This window comes from Trachypithecus francoisi, unplaced genomic scaffold (genome assembly GCF_009764315.1).
Source record: "Trachypithecus francoisi isolate TF-2019V2 unplaced genomic scaffold, Tfra_2.0 Lachesis_group17, whole genome shotgun sequence".
Taxonomy (NCBI): Eukaryota; Metazoa; Chordata; class Mammalia; order Primates; family Cercopithecidae; genus Trachypithecus; species Trachypithecus francoisi.
This window is the reverse complement of record NW_022681462.1, coordinates 34,398,095-34,415,364: the sequence shown is the minus strand read 5'-3', so window position 1 is coordinate 34,415,364 and position 17,270 is coordinate 34,398,095. Positions and strand designations below refer to the sequence as shown.

The window sequence follows — 17,270 nt, the reverse complement described above, 5'->3', positions numbered from 1 at the left end:
ATTTTTCTTGATATCATTGTCAACACCCTTTTCTTCTGGATGCCAGTCATCCTGATGGCCTTTCTGACCACAGATTAAGCTCAATGATATTAAGAAGATAATCTCTTCTCACTAATGGGACCCTGGTATTTTTTGCCAAGACAATCTCACAATAATACCTAGGGGCATCAGGTACTCATTCAGGCCTAAATTCACTCTCTTTTGATCTACCGTACAAGCTTTGTCCTGCCACTCATGGACATAGGCTCAATTCTCACCCACCACAAACTCCCTTGAGTGGCTCACCAGCCACTCATCTTGCCTTCTTTTGCATTTTTCTCCCAGCTATAGGACTTTTGGACATTCCTTGATATATTTCACATTCATAGGAGCCAATGTGGCTTAAACATTCAAATATGAGCTTTTTCTCTGCCTAATCCCATGGTCTATGGGTACTTGCCATGTGGTTCAGACCAAAGCACATCAAAAAGTACTCTGCTCATGGCATTACTCTAACCCTACTGAAGATAACTTACGTGCTGAAGGGAACATCAGGACTCATTTCACTATATTTATCACATTCAGTTGTCTTTTTCGTTGTTTGTTTTGTTTTTGTTTGTTTGTTTGAGACAGGCTCTTGCTCTGTTGCTCAGGTTGAACTGCCATGGTGCCATCTTGGCTCACTGCAACGTCTGCCTCTTGGGTTCAAGTGATTCTTGAACCTCAGCCTCCTGTGTAGCTGGAATTATAGGTGTGCCATCACAACAGGTTGATATTTGTATTTTTAGTGGATATGGGGTTTCACCATTTGGGCCAGCCTGGTCTTGAACTCCTGGCCTCAGGCGAATCTGCCCACTTTGGCCTCCCAAAGTGCTGGAGTTACAGGGGTGAGGCACGGTACTTGGCCCCATTCAGTTGTCTTTTGATACTCTGGGAATGGAAGATCTAATCTTCTGTTAGTTCTAGTTTATAACCTGGGTATGTACAATAAACACTCATCATGAATGGATTTTGATATGTAAAATGGAAGTTTAATACGTTGAGGAAATGTACTTTCTCTTCTCAGGATTTCCAGGATTTCAGGTCTGTTTCATTACTTTGGAAACTCAGAGACATTCAATGGCCTCTTTATTCCAAGTCAGACCCTGTTTCTCCCTCACTGACCAATAAGCTCCGGTAAGCTCTTGGATAGAAATTTTTCAATGCAATGTAATTTAAGTGGGAAATGAGAAAAAAAAGGTAAAGTTACAACACATGTCCTCATCATATCTGTCCTTCAACTTTGTAGTAAATTTCTCTTCTCAAATGGAAATCTGATATTGAAGTACAAAATTCTTTGAATAATTCTACCAAAATATTTTACACATTTGGATCTATGAGGACAAACTGTAGAGATCAAGTCCACCATTTGGCCTGAAACCTGGCCATCTTTCATGGTGGGATCTTTCCACCTAACAGAGACTGAGAGTCTCTCACCATGACTGTGGGAGTTAGTACATCTGGCTGTATTGTGAAGCCCAGAGAAGACTTCCCTTCTCTAACTTCTGACACTTCTTCTGTCCTTGCTCCAAGCACAGATTAAATAATATATGATAAATAAAACTTCTACTGAATGCTATCAGATTGCATTTAACTGTGAAAGTAACTTTAATAATTTAATTCAGGAACCAAAATGAGCACAAGTTTCATGTATTACAAAGACCACAGATGCCTCTTGTGTCAGTGTCAGTCATTGCATACTTATTCAAAACATTTTTCAAATTCTCATATAGTATTCTAATGACTTATATCATTATAATGCCACTTATTTTATTATCTCAATACCAACTTCTCTTTCTCTCTCTTGCACCAAACTTTCTGGAGGAGAAGGCCAATATTTCAAAAGAAAAAGGAGATAGGTCTGTGCTTATTTGGAGTTTCCAAAATTGTTGCTTCTACATTAAATAAATTCATTTATTAAAAACCTGTCTATTTGTTTAACAATGTGAACAATAAAAATTGATATTTCTTATAAAATTATAACATTGCCTAATTACTTCTGGAAATGTTACTGGAAGATATATAATCCTCAGGATATAAGGAAGCTTAAGAAATTATCATTATCCATTAATAATTCAGATAATTGTGGAAAAAATTCCATACAAATTTGAAAAGTTTATGCTAATTACCAAAATTATAGGCACTGTTATTAAGACAAATTAGGTAGGCAGGAAGGTACTTAGTGGAATTATTGAAGAAGAAGATGAGGGAAAAAACAAATCTATCTGCCTAGGTATCTATCTATTTTCTATCTATTTATCACCTATCTATATCTTGAGGGTTAACAAATAACCACATTTGCTCTAAACAAAAACATTGTGGAGTGTCTCAAACTTTTGACAGGCTTAGTAATTTGTATAATATAATAATTAGATGGGTAAACAAATATTAGATGTGGGATTCCCTTATTCTTTTGTTATTTCCTGGCTGTTTTTAAAAGGGAATAGGCATAAGTTAATGAAACTATCTTTTCCTAGTAGGTAGAAAATGGCAATTCATTTTATATTATATGGGATTTTGCTTTGTCTTACTACAACATTCACTATCAATCATAATTTATTTAATGTTATCCACATCATTTTGTTTTCTTGTAACCTATGTTGTGTTAGAATCCAAAATACCTTTAAGATTAAATTGTTAGGCAATTTATTAATCTGTAACAGGTAAAGGCAAAGGAGATCATCCCTGTGGAAACTCAAATGAGACTTCAGCAAAGTTTGCTCTGTTTTAATGTGCATTCAAAAATCACTTCCACGTATTTACATATTTGCATATTAATTTACTTTTTCTTGGCTTTTCCAGCAGAGCACAGCATATTTTCATCATCTCTTTTCTATTATCCTAATGTTTGTGCTAAGCTCGCTTGGTTACTATCCAACCATTTTAGGAGAATTCATATTTTCCAGAATTACAATACCCTCATTGTTGGCTAGAGGTGATTAATTACTGATTGCCTACTTACTTTATCAGGGAATACATGAAAGAAGTAAAATAAAACGCTTGAGTTTATTTTCTTGTTCATTTTTATTTTGAGGAAATCACTATTAAATTTTTATTAACTATCATTTAAATTCATTCAATGTTAACCCCAAATTATAGATTTAAAATATCAACATAGTTTAATACAAAGCATCTATGTACATATCTAACTTAAGAATTTTTAAGTGGCACTACGAAATGGAGTGCTTAGTAAGTAGTGCTAGGGACCATAAATTAAAATATGTAATAAACCTGCCACACTTGTGAAGTGAATATTATTAGTTGTAATTGAACAAATAAAATTAATCTTAGAGTTTTAAGGGGACATTTTCTTTCATAGGATCACGGCTCCTATCAGTCTGAAGTAGTCTACTTTGTTATATTCTTCCTAGATAAAACAGTGTAATGTTTTCTGAGCAGGTTACTCCCAAACAACCTTGTATTCGAATTCTTTTTACATCTTCAAATAGAACAAAGGGCAATGCAATCAAATAAGTTGTACTGCCCTCTGTTCAAATACAAATGTACAGATCAAATAAATATCTATTATATGCTATGCAGAAGGCTAGGAAATGAGAAAGTATCAGGACCTTCACATTGTGAATGTTACTCAGGTCTGCTCACTTGGTTTCACAAAGTTTTGCAGAGAATAATATATGCATAAATGTCTCACCACAAACTAAATAATTAGGAATCTTTAGTTTCCTTGGAAAATGGGATAGGAGCTACTACAATTATTATTCTAGGCTTTGCCATAAACTTGCTATTATGTGGTGTTACTCATTTACTACATCCCAAATTTAGTGTTTAAATTTATGTAGAAATGATTTAATCTATATAATTCCAGTTATTTATCTTGTTAAGTTCTGAAGACTACTCAAATGAAGGATAAACATTTGGACAAGAAATAGTTGGTAAATAGGACCTATTTTGGCATTGTAAATTGCTGAGATGAAAGTTTTTGCTAATATTCAACCTCTGGAATTTTGTTTCTTAGCAACTCTGAAATTATTTGACATTCACTAAATTAAACATGATTTCAGTTTCTACCAGAAGAAATTATCTTAAATAGTCCTGTACCTGAAGCACATTAAAGATTGAAAGTTCAACTAAACAAACATTTACATACCAGAAGTTGCCTTAAAGAATGTATCAACTCAAGGTGTGATAAGGGCTGAAATTATTTTTAAAAGTCTTAAATAAGAAATCATTGAGACATTTAAAACTACTTTTATCATTTTGGAGACACCGATAAAATGTATTTTCTTAATGGCTTCTTCTCCTTACCAAATTTCATTTTTTAAATACCATAATTTTGAGAGATTATTCCTTAATTTTGAGACTGGGATTAATAAACGCCAAGTACAACATCACAACATATTCCCTGATACTCTTAGAAAGCAATTCCCAAACTGAGATTCTCCTAACTGGTCCTTTGTCAAAATTCATTTTTTAAAGTGAATTTGAATTTCTTCTCCTTTGGGCATAAACTAAATCAGCAGTCTTACAGTAAAATACTTAGAAATATAACTTTTCATAATAGGTGTATAATAAGGAAATAGATTTCACACTGATTTTCCCTAGAGTATTTCTATTAAAGTTAATGGCTTTTAAAGTTTGCTTGAAAGTTTTAGCTTTTTTATAAATTTAATGTGCTTGGAGCATGGCACAATAGCCAAAGACTCAGATTCTCCTTTGTAAAAGAATAACTCAAACAGCCCTATAGCAAAATGAAGTGCCTTCTTTCTTTCCTCACTTGTGATAATTCCCATGGATGTTATGTGGTGATAATAGTTAGCTATAATAAAGATTATGTTTCCAGATCCTTTTCATGGAGGGAATTATGAACTGGGAATTGAATTTAAAAAGCTGGCACTTCACAGGACCACTGATAATCAAAGATGAAGTTCATATGAGGTCATCATCCAAAGAACAAGACAAGGATGGATAACAATAACAAAAGAAGACCTCCTTAGTTCAATACATCATTCTCATATAATTACTAAAACATGAGTTCCAGCCTAGGATTTAACAATTAGTAGGTATGTGATAACAATCATGTCATTTAACCTTTAATCTTCAAATTTTTCATCTACTGTGACGATGGAGACAATGTATGAAATTACTTAACAGTATATTGCCAAGAGTAATCATCTAAAACACTTAATTTTTATTATTCAAGGCTAAAATTCATATTAAACTAGTTTTTCATAACCCACATTTTCAAGGTGCATGTAGATTATGCAGAAGTGAATAACACAGGAGTGAACTGCTTTATGCTCAAGAAAGCACTTATGTTTTACTTCTTGTAAAACTTTTATAAATGAAGTAAACCCTACCTACCAAATTATAATAGTGATCCCCAATGGACTATGAAATAAATGTCTTCTTTTATTTCCTGTTGTTGTTACAAGAATTGAGTTGCTATATATATATGCTTCATCACCTACTAGAGTGTAGATTTATATTGGTACTTTTTTTTCAATAATAAACCCTTTGCTATCTGCTTTGTAGAAGATTTAAAATTTGGGTTGGGTACAATGGCTCATACCTGTAGTCCCAGCACTTTCAGAGGCCCAGGTGGGAGCATTACTTGAAGCCAGGAGCTGGAAACCAGCCTGAGCAAAATAGTGAAACTCCATCTCTACAAAATAAAAAATAATCATGAAAAATTAGGACGGGCTTGGCTCATGCCTGTAATACCAACACTTTGGGAGGCTGAGACACGCAGATCACTTGAACCCAAGAGTTCGAGACTGGCCTAGGCAATATGGTGAAAACCCATATCTACAAAAAAATACAAAAATTAGCTGAATGTGGTAGTGTACACTTGTAGACCCAGCTGAGGACTATTTTGGAAAGCTGAGGTGGGAGGATTGCTTGGGCCCAGGAGGTTGAGGCTGCAGTAAGCCATGATCATGTCACTGCACTCTACCCTGGGTAACAAAGCAAGACCCTGTCTCAAAACAATAAAATAAAATAGAATAAAATATTAAAAAAATTAACTGGGCATGGTGGCATGTGTCTGTAGTCTCAGCTACTTGGGATGCTGAGGTGGGAGGATTGCTTGAGTCCAAGGAGGTCAAAGCTGCCGTGAGCCATGATCGCACCACTGCATTCCAGCCTGGGTGACAGAGCAAGACCCTGTAAAACAAACAAACAAACAAACAAAAACAAACAAACAAACAGAAAAAAACGTAACCCTCTCAAGTCTTACTCAAATGCCACAATTTATATTAAGTCCTTCGCAATTACTAGGCCCAAAGTATTTTTGCTGCCTTTGAACTCTTACTAAATTTACACACCCTAACATTCATTTTGGCATTTTAATTGCATAATCATATAATCTCCTCAGAATCTAATCTCTGATCTTAAGACAAGGATGCAATATTTGAAATATACTACATGCACAACAAAAACCTTGTTAACTATATTTTATATCAATACGGGTGGTCAGCTGCTGCATTATATTGCATGACAGCAGCTACAATAATGGCACATGATTTACTGTTAAATCATAACTTAAATGCTAGCTTCTGAAAAATTAAATAAAAAGAAAAGAGAAGTGATTTAATGTGAAGATTATAATTTATCAAAAACATTAAGTAGATTTTATTTTATTTGTCAAAATTGACCAATTAGCAGTAGCTGCCAAGACAAAAGTCTTTGAGAAGGTCTTCTTGGGTTGACTCAACAGTGGAGCGAGCAATAATGAGTTGAGGTAGCTGTGACTTGGTTATTATTAGAGGGGAGTAGCAGTGTGTATGCTTCTTATGAGACAGCATAAAAATCTCATAGCGATATCACAGCTGGCTCATGAAGAAGTTACATTCTTTTAATATCCTGACTCCATAGATGCCAGAAATTATATAATCTATACTATGTTATGCTAGGAAAATATATTCACATAGAATGAAAGTTGGTTTCCTTTTACTTTGAGGAATATGCTGGTATTCATTGTGAAAGTTTATATTTAAATAATTAAGAAGAATTAAAACATGATTTTTAAATTTCTTATTGCTTGCAAACTTAAATACATTTTTTTAAAAAAATTAATATTTGTGTAATGCAAAAAACTAAGAAGCCATTGATGCTTCTTAGTGATTTGATAAGCTTTTCAAATGGTACTTGAGGAGCATGTGACAAAATGGCAGGCATATTAACTGGTACTTTGAGACTTTCGAATACTAAGCATTTAATAAGTTTTCACATTCTATTGTAATGCATCATTGTGACCAGTTTTAGTAATAAATAATTGAGTTTGTCACATTTAATGATTAATTTTGCTTCTCTGGGCAAAGTTTATAGTAAAACTGAGATTTGCACTACTTGAACTCTGAGGACTCTTTCTGTGCTAATATTCTGTGACTCTACATGTTTCAACAAAAAGTACATTAAAATAGAACAGCTGAGTTGATAATACTACATGAATTAATGGTTTGGTCAAACAATATCTACCTCAATAGAAGTACCACCACCAACAACAAATAAGGCATACTATTGCTACATGGGAGAAGCTACATGTATACAATTTCTTTAAGGATACATAATTGGTACAAAAATAAAAATTTGTAAGATTACTCTTGCTCTCTAAATTTGTATGGGCACATTTTTGGATATGTAGGATTGTACAGGGGAGAGTTGTTGAAAAATATACTCAAGTGGTAGGAAAGAAGTTTTAGTATGACTGTGAGTATCTCACATTCGCTTTCCTTTGTATCACACATGTATAGCATAGTGTCTTCTCCCTGGTAGGTATTCACTAAATATGTATTGAACAAATAATTGTAGAAGGGATAAATGCATGCTTCTAACAACTTTGCCTAGTCATTATTCAGAAATGAACTTATCCAGCCATCAAAATAGGGAAAAGCTAAGCAACTATGATTAATATCAAGGTAACATTGAATTCTGTCACATGAGGAAATAAATAAAACTCACACTGCTTGATTACGGTATCAATCAAAAAGCCAGACAGAACTATGATATACCTTCTGGAAGTTCTATTTAGCATTTTTTAAATGCTCCTTTTTTTAGAAAACAGAATCTGTAACAGGAAATTTGTGGAAGGGATATGGCACAAAACCTCAATGTTTACAATTTTTTTCTAAATAATAAAGTATCTTATAATTTTTACATAGGAACATTTTAATTAAAAGAACAGCTTAATAAGTGGAAAGTTGTAATTAATCAAGAGGCTGGGTTAACTGAGACTTTACTTCGAAATCATTTTTGTTGTTTAGCAATCCATATATAATATTCAGTCTACTTTCTTGCTTTAGAAAGGTCATTATACAAGGTCCATAAGACCAGGGCTCTGTTCTAGAATGTGCCATTCTCTCTAGATATATGGATTTCTAAAATTGAGTACTAATTAAGGTTTCCTGCTGATTTGTATTTATTTGCTATATGTGTCATTGCATTTCAAAATTATCCACAGTCAAAAGATTCAAGGGACTAAGAACTATAATATTACTTTCTAGATACTCTGTAATGATTGTTACTAAACAAATATTTGATAAAAGCTTAATAGGCTACAAGGTTGTATTTAAAGCAATCCTTGCCCACATCTCTTTAAGAGTCTGTAGTGTAGTCATAAAAATATGGTGTTCTTCTCTGAATTCTTAAGTGACAATGCATGTTATGTATAGAGGGAACACTTTAAGTATTAGAAGAAGTAACATGAAGGACAATGACAATGACATTAGAAAGGTCACTGACATGATTTGGCTTTGTGTCCCCACCCAAATCTCATCTTGAACTGTAATTCCATAATCCCCATGCATCGTAGGAGGGACCCAGTAATTGAATCATGGGGGTGGTTTCCCCCATGCTGTTCTCATGATAGTGAGTTCTTGCAAGACCTGATGGTTTTATAAGCATCTGGCATTTCCCTTGCTGGCAACCAATCTCTCTCCTATTACCCTGTGAAGAGGTGCCTTCCACTATAATTGAAGATTCCTGAGACCTCCCTAGCCATGCTTAACTTTGAGTCAATTAAATCTTTTTTCTTTATAAATTACGCAGTCTCAGGTATTTCTTCATAGCAGTTTGAGAATGAACTACTACAGTAAATTGGTTCTGGGTAGTAGGGGCACTGCTGTGAAGATACCCAAAAATGTGGAAGCAACTTTGGAACTGGGTAATGAGCAGAGGTTAGAACAGTTTGGATGGCTTAGAAGACAGGAAGATGTGGGAAAGTTTAGAATTTCTTAGAGACTCGTTATATGGTTTTGACCAAAATGCTGATAGTGATATGGACAATGAAGTCCAGGCTGAGGTGGTCTCAGATGGAGAAGAGAAACTTGTTGGGAAATGGAATAAAGATAACTCTTGCTATGTTTTAGCAAAGAGACTAGTGGCATTTTGCCCCTGCCCTATTTCTCTGTGGAACTTTTAATTTGAGAGAGATGACTTAGGGTATCTGAAGTGACTTGGGTGGTGTTGAAAACATTCAGTTTTATGTATTCACAAATATATGGTTTGGAATTGGAACTTATGTTTACAATGGAAGCAGAGCATAAAAGTTCAGAAAATTTGAAGCTTAATTATGTGATAGAAAAGATATACCCATATTCTGAGGAGAAATTCAAGCCAGCTGCAGAAATTTGCATAACTAACAAGGAGCCAAATGTTTGTCACCAAGACAATGGGGAAAATGTCTCCAGGGGAGGTTAGAGGTCTTCACAGCAGCCCCTCCTATTACAGGCCCAGAGGCCTAAGAGGAAAAACTGGCTTCATGGGCTAGGCCCAGGGCCTTGCTACTTTGTGCAGTCTTGGGACTTAGTGCTCTGCATCCCAGCCATGGCTAAAAGGAACCAAGGTACAGCTTGAGCCGTGGCTTCAGAGGGTGCAAGCCCCAAGCCTTGGCCATTTCCGCATGGTGTTGAGCCTGTTGGTGCACAGAATTCAAAAACAGAGGTTTGTAAACCTCTGCCTAGATGTTAGAAGATGTATGGAAACATGTCCATCTAGATTTTAGAGGATTCATCAAAATGCCTGGATGTCTAGGCAGAAATTTGCTGCAGGGGCAGAGTCCTCATGGAGAACTTCTAGGGCAGTGTGGAAGGGAAGTGTGAGGTTGGAGCCCCCACAAAGAGTCTCCACTGGCATGCTTCCTAGAGAAGCTGTGAGAAGAAGGCCACTGTCCTCCAGACCCCAGAATGGTAGATCCACTGACAGCTTGCACTGTGCACCTGAAAAAGCCTCAGACACTCAACGCCAGCCTGTGAAAGCAGCTGGCAGTGGGGCTATACTCTGCAAAGTCACAGGGACAGAGCTGCCTAAGGCTGTAGGAGCCTACTCCTTGCATTAGTGTGACCCATATGTGAGATATGGAGTTAAAGGAGATCATTTTGGAGCTTTAAGATTTAAATGCCCAACTGGATTTTGGACTTGTATGAGGCCTTTAGTCCCTTCATTTGGCCAATTTGGAATTAGTGTATTTACCCAATGCCTGTCTCCCCATTGTATCTAGAAAATAACCACCTTGCTTTGGATTTTTCAGGCTCACAGGCGGAAGGGACTTGCCTTGTCTCACATGAGTCTTTGGACTTGGACTTTTGGGTTAATGCTGGAATGAGTTAAGACTTTGGGGGACTGTTGGAAGGGCATGATTTTGTTTTGAAATTTGAAGACATGATATTTTGGAGGGTCCAGGGGCAGAATGATACAGTTTAACTTTGTGTCAAACCAGATCTCATCTTGAATTGTAATCCCATAATCCCCACATGTCTTGGGAAAGACCCAGTGGGAGGTAATTGGATCATGGGGGCAATTTTCCCCATGCTGTTCTCATGATAGTGATTGAGTTCTCCTGAGATCTTATGGGTTTATAAGCATCTGTCATTTCCCCTGCTGGCACTCATTTTCTCTCCTGCCGTCCTGTGAAGAGGTGCCTTCCACCACGATTGCAAGTTTCCCGAGACCTCCCCAGCCATGCAGAATTTGAGTCAATTAAACTTCTTTTCCCAGGAGATTACCCAGTGTAGGGTGTCTTCATAGCATGAAAACAAACTAATACAGACACAATGCTTACAGCAGACTGGTATTAAATGGATCTTTGAGATATGGGTAGAGTTTTTTAATGGAAACAAGAGTGACTAAGGGACTTAGTAGTGCATACAGCAGGATGAACACATCTGAGTTGGTTCCTTCATGTTATTCTTTATGGCTGAATGTGTAGTTTTCCTTCATGGTAATAGTTTATAGGGTTTCTGAAACTTGTCCTTTTTCTCTTATCATTAAAAAATAAACAAATAAATAAACAAAGTACATTGATTCTCTCAACTTTGTGCAGTCCCTCTCAATCTTATACACTGACTTTGTATCTGAGGAGAAACTTAAAAATTTATTCAATCAATTTTTATTTTATATAATGTTTTATAAATAAAAGGAAGTGTTGACTTATTAGTATTCAAACATTGCAACTGTCTACTTAATGTAACAAAATGCCACACATATCTTCAAATATATCTAAACCTGTCTCAATCACAACTTAGAAATAATCATGTACTTTCAGGCTTTCATGCCTTTCTTGCCTCGGGGTATTCCCATTGCCTGGAATGACCTTTCCTATCACTCTTATTGCAACTCTACTCATTGTTTAGGGCTCAGGGCCAGTAAACTTGTTTATGAAGAGGACTATGATTTCTCATTAACTTTTTTATATTGGCACTTCAAAAGTTTCTATACAGTACATTTCTACACAGTACTTTATTCTACTTTTTCCCCCCAATAAGCAAGGGGTACTGATACAAGTCCAGACCAAGATAATGTGTTAGGACAGCCCCTCTGCTTTAGGGTGGAGAGATCACATCCAGGAAAATATCCTATCAAAAGTTGGGGTGCTAATTGTTGATAAGCTTCTATGACCTTTAAAAAATATAAAATCCCAGCAGTTTGGGAGGCTGAGGCAGGTGGATCACGAGGTCAAGAGATCAAGAGAATCCTGGCCAACATGGTGAAACCCAGTCTCTACTAAAAATACAAAAATTAGCTGGGTGTGGTGGTGGGCCCCTCTAGTCCTAGCTACTCGAAAGGCTGAGGCAGGAGAATCACTTGAACCCGGGAGGTGGAGGTTGCAGTGAGCAGAGCTCACACACTACACTCTTCCCAGCAACATATTGAGACTCTGTCTCAAAAATAAATAAATAAATAAAATAATTATATAAATATTGGCAGCACAGCACATTTATAGATAGATGAACATTATAAATCTTTTTCCCAATCTTATTAGAGAGTAAGCAACAATTGAAACAATTCTTATTCCAAAATCCAGCAAATAGGCAAGCGGGTTCACTAAAATTTCTGCCACTTACTTTTATAGGAAATATGTAATTACCGATTCAAGATAATATAAAGCTTAAAGTGCTTATTTCAAGAAATCCCAGCATTCCGATAGGAATAGCAAGTTTTGTTTGTGTGTGTCCTCCAAGACTGAAGAACTAATGTGACTGTCTAGTGGTCAAAAGTTATTGTGCCTGCAAAATTATTACACCTGTTATGAAAAGTGGAGAGATCCTTACTATGTTTCAAAGCAAACACACTAACTCGGCATTACTCACTTCACACAAGAAATATCATGTTGATGTTAATAATTAATGAACAAAACTTCTTAGATGTTTAGATAAAGAAGGATGAATATGATTTCTTGAATGTTATTACCCGATCTTATCACTCTGAGTGCAAACCAATCATAAAGCTAAGTACTTCACATATTATGTTACACTACAGGTATAAAATCTTTTTAAAGTATGCATATTATCACACATAAAATATAACACTATTCAAAATATGTCCTATCAGAGGAGTGAGTTAATCCTGGTATGAAATACAAGGAAATGTCTCTCAGCTTTAGCGGCACTTTCTTGGAAACATCTGCGCCTTGAGAGCCAAGTGGAGGAAGAAGCGAATGTGCATGCTGAAGCGCAAAAGAAGAAAGATGAGGCAGAAGTCCAAGTAAACCGCTAGCTTATTGCACCGTGGAGGCCACAGTAGCAGAAACATGGAATGCCAGGCACTGGGGATGCTGGTACAAGTTGTGGGACTGCATGCTACTGTCTAGAGCTTGTCTCAGTGGATCTAGAACTTCATCGCCCTCTGATCGCCTGTCACCTCTGAGATCCACCTTGCTCATAAACAAAACTGACCATGTTGGTCTTCTGCCCTGGACTTGTGACATTCTGGACTATTTCGGAGTTTATGACCAAGTGTAACAACTATATAATAAGTCACCTCTTCTGCTGTTTTAGCTGAAGAAAAAAAAAAAAATAGAAATATAAGGAAGTAAACCTGGACAATGCCAGGAAAGAAAGGGAAAGGATTCTCAGGTTAGGTGATGAAAAACAAAAAAACAAGAAAGAAAGGGAAAAGAAAGCACAGAATGAAAGGGAAAGAAGAAAGCTAAAGAAGAGTCCCAAATGTAAGGGAAGGGTGGAGTAATTTCTTGGTAAAAAGACATTAGGTGAAGCAATATTTGCTGGCACACAACACCATTCATATGAAATCTGCTGGTGAAAGATGGCCTTCATTCACCCCTACATGATACAGACAATTGTTCTCAAATATATTTTCTTTCCAGATTTGATTTTAAATGTGTTGAAAGCCTGGGCTGCTTTGCTAACACTGCATTTTCCTTTCCCAGAGCCCATTATAATGCCTTGCATATTTGGAGTATTTAGCAAATGATTGTTTATGCAAATAAAAATACATTATTTTTCTCAAACATACCACGAGAATAGTCACAGTTTGCCTATGGAGATTTCCTAGAGTTACATGTGGAACTCCCGTGGAAGCACCCAGAAAATTATTTAATGATATAACCATTTAATTCAACATTACAGGAGGAAATAATAATATTGTTCCTTTTGAAAATATACTTGGTCATTTATCTAGGGTTTTTGAGAGAGTAAACAATAGCATAAATATACAGAGAGCTTATAACCAGGTTTCAGAAGTATCAGCAACATGCAAAATAGTTACATGAAACTGCCCATTTGAATAAACTAACCACCAGGTACAGACTTTGAGTGCTAGCCAGGTTTGCTTCAATCAAAATTATTAAACTCAGCCTCCCCTAACTCACACATAATCAGTCATACATATGATAGTAGCAGAAGAAGATCTAGGAAGTATATGGTGTGAAATGGATCTATTCATTACAGGAACATATTAAGAAGAAAGAACAAGAAATAAAAAAAAAAAGAGTGCTGTATTTCAGGAAATTGGAACTGACCTAATACAGTTTGGTCATACAAAATTATAAGCGACTTTTTGGTAGACTTTTGGAGCCACTGACTACTTCAAGATAAATTGTAGTTAGTTAATCCAGCACACTCTAATCCTTCTAAGGTAATAAAATCCAGTATCAAACTATGATATATCCCCCACATTTATTAGAGAAATAATTACTTGTAAAATTTCCCAACACAATTATATAACATGCCCTCTAAATTAGATGACACATCAGCTTTCTGTCTTGTAAATATTCTGATGTGGCATTAAACATTTATTAGAATAAAACACAACAGTATTATAGAGATAGGATTAAATATGCTAATACTATGGAAAAGGCAGTCAATCTAAAACTTCCAAATCTGACCAGACACAGAGCCATTTCACTACAGCACATCCAACTTAGTCTAGCAGAGTATCTCTAAACTATTCTTGCTCATCTACATGTCTTGAAAAACATTCATTTCACTAAAGAGGGATTATATATTTCACCCACAATAGTGATAGACATGGGTCTACTTTCATCAATGAAAATCCATTTTTAGTATTTATTATGACAATTAGCAAAGATCTGGTTTAGATAAGAATTAGGTCTATCTGAAGCATGTGTATTCACCACCCCAGTAGTCACCATCCCAGCCGGCCACTGCTCACCACATTCCATTCAATTCTATGCTTGATAAATGGAACAATGAACAAAAACTTTGAAATTTATTATGAAATGCAGAAGCATGCTGAGTACTTGCTTTTATTTTATGATAACCCTGGAGTGAAATAGTGAGTGTTGATTTTTAATCGGGTATGGTTAGGACAACAGATTGGGACACGACTGCCTTTAAAAAGATAATTTGGTACTCACAGTTGACAAGAGGAAGGGGCATTCCAGGCCGTGCAGAGCCACATGCGGTGACCAAGGTGAGTCAAGAGGCAAAAGTGAGAAAAAAATATGGAATGTGGACAAGAGCCTTTATTGTGATTTCTGTCTCAGTAGGTTCAAGATCTGATAATTTGAATAATTTCAGTATGTTTTGGAGCACAGGGTTTGTCCCCAGCTGTCTGGTACTGGCCCTTGGGTGATTAGGGAAGGGGAATAGTGACCCTGAGGGTGTGAGCCTGATAAAAGGAAGTGGTGGGAATGTGGGCTAGTTGGTTAGTTTGCATATGAAAGTCACCCTTGCAGGCCAGTGAGTCCTTTACTGTCTCTAGGAATTGGCTAGGCCTTGTTGGACAGTGTCTCTAGGATCAGCAAGGCCTCAGATGTCAAAGTATCAGAAATATAAAAAATAGGAAGTCATCATTAATGCATTGAAATGTTGGATTAAATGTTTCTGAATTCTCTAACAAGAGAAACTGACTATACACTATTTAGCTTAAACTAAACAACCAATACATACTGTAACATTGACAAGGCTGATGTCTTTTGAAGTAAAAGACATGGTGTATAGTAACAGCTTCATTAACTTCACATTTTAATCTGGGTCCTCTCCATCATTTTTTTACTTTACTTAACATACACACACAAACCAGTCCAAATATTTTAACATATATAATTTTATATGTGTGGGTGTACACATCCATAATGAAATGATGTACAATTAGCAATCTCATAATATTTACTTAAGCAATAAATGAACATTTCTTATTTTAAATGTCAGAAGAGAGGTCAATAAACATTAATGTATCAAATAGTATCACAATTATCCGAATATTCTGTTTCAGAATGGCATATTGGAAAAATAGACATTATTGGCATTGGCATTTAGTTTACTGGAATATCTAATTTAACATTTTAGCTCAGTTTTTTTTTTCTGAATAAACTTGTTCTCTAAAAGTCTCAACATTTTCCCATTAGCACTAAGAAAACTCTAGATGTGTAATTGTGTGTGCAGTAGATTCAGTGAGGCCTAGAATTGGTCTTGTTTGAAAGGCACATTACACTGAGCTTTGAGTACTGATAAAATGGAGGGATAGACATATATCTGAAGCAGTTACTAGAGATCTAAGGCAAAAGTTAGAACAAAGTTATTGAGAATTCCGGAGAATTATATGGAAAGTATTATGCAGAAATTAAGTATCAGATAGAATAGTCAGTCTAATTCAGGACAATGCTCATGATACTGAAAGAGAGATTGAGAGAGTCAAGAAGACTTTTTAGTGCATTGAGCTTTGTCTCAGTCAGTTTTTAAATGAGTTTTACTGGGGGTTTGGAACCTAGGACTAAGCAAACACTATCCCAGGTGACTGCTGCTCACCACAGTCCAACCAATTCTATGCCTGACAGATGGGGAAGGGGCACAGAGAAAGCCTCATTATCAAATTCAGAAAAAAATTCATTATCAAATTCAGAAGCCTACTGGGTAATTGCTTTTATTTGGTCCTCAATACAATAAAAATAAATTTGCTCTTGTAAATTAATGAAAATTGAAAAAGAAAACCCAGATAGAGTACTTTGTCCATAAGAAAAAGTTTGGCCTTTTGCTCAGCAACACAGGTTTAATTATGTTAGCTAATGTAAGAGGTGAAATTGGGGACTAAGGTCTTATGTTGAATTAATATTGATTGACTCAAGAACATGTCCTTAAACTGAAGAAAAGAAATAACTTGACCTTTGAAGCCATTAAAGTTATAAAGCTTCCTTTAAAAATATAATTTTCTCTTGGAGAAGTTTGATCACTTTAAAGAAGGCTGTCAGCAAATGTTATAATTTTCCAATAATTTGGACAGGGCTCATCTAACAATGGAGATTTCTGTTCAGACAAAAGTGGAGGAAACATTATTTGCAACTGCAGGTAGGGGAAAGGAGTAATTTCCAATTTATATGCAAAACAACAAATATGTATAATCCATTCCTCTGTCTCAATTAGTTAAAAAATAAAAGAGGGCGAGAGAAACTCACTTAGTAACACTCTTTTCTAAGCATAATATTCGTGTTTCCAAATTCAGTCAACTAATTGGCCACATCAGCAGTTTGCCAGCCTAGCAAGTCACACATGAGCTATGCCAGGGCCCTGACTGCAAAGCATACAAACCAAAGCTTA

At 35.8% G+C, this 17,270-nt stretch overlaps 1 long non-coding RNA gene across 1 annotated transcript in view; it reads right to left on the bottom strand.

Annotated features, from left to right (window-relative positions):
* Positions 1–13,142, bottom strand: part of LOC117062104 — a 30,156-nt gene extending 17,014 nt beyond the window's left edge. The window contains exon 1 of the long non-coding RNA XR_004428218.1: positions 12,992–13,142. This is a non-coding gene — a long non-coding RNA (uncharacterized LOC117062104). The remainder of the gene's footprint in view (positions 1–12,991) is intronic.
* Positions 13,143–17,270: the final 4,128 nt, after the last annotated feature.